This window comes from Capsella rubella, unplaced genomic scaffold (assembly GCF_000375325.1).
Source record: "Capsella rubella cultivar Monte Gargano unplaced genomic scaffold, Caprub1_0 scaffold_6, whole genome shotgun sequence".
Lineage (NCBI taxonomy): Eukaryota > Viridiplantae > Streptophyta > Magnoliopsida > Brassicales > Brassicaceae > Capsella > Capsella rubella.
Window position 1 is genome coordinate 12,706,480 of NW_006238918.1, and position 203 is coordinate 12,706,682.

At 37.9% G+C, this 203-nt stretch overlaps 1 protein-coding gene across 1 annotated transcript in view; it reads left to right on the forward strand.

Annotated features, from left to right (window-relative positions):
• LOC111829996 (uncharacterized protein At4g04775-like) overlaps positions 1 to 203 on the forward strand; it is a 2,804-nt gene that overhangs the window by 1,676 nt on the left and 925 nt on the right. The gene's annotated exons all lie outside the window — the stretch shown is intronic.

A 203-nucleotide genomic window follows, 5' to 3' on the forward strand; every position in this document is an offset into this window, starting at 1 on the left:
CAGCACTTCCTAATCCTACGCATATTCGACATGAAAATGCAATGCGCATCTTTATTAAAGTGTGTCCAAATGAGTAACGTTTGCCTTGGATCCCAGTTGAATTGGCGCTACATAAGAGGAAAAAAATTAGGCGAAGACGAAAATAACCATATGAATGAAAATGCTTTTAACGTGTTGCTTACCAGTAGCATCTTAAACCAATG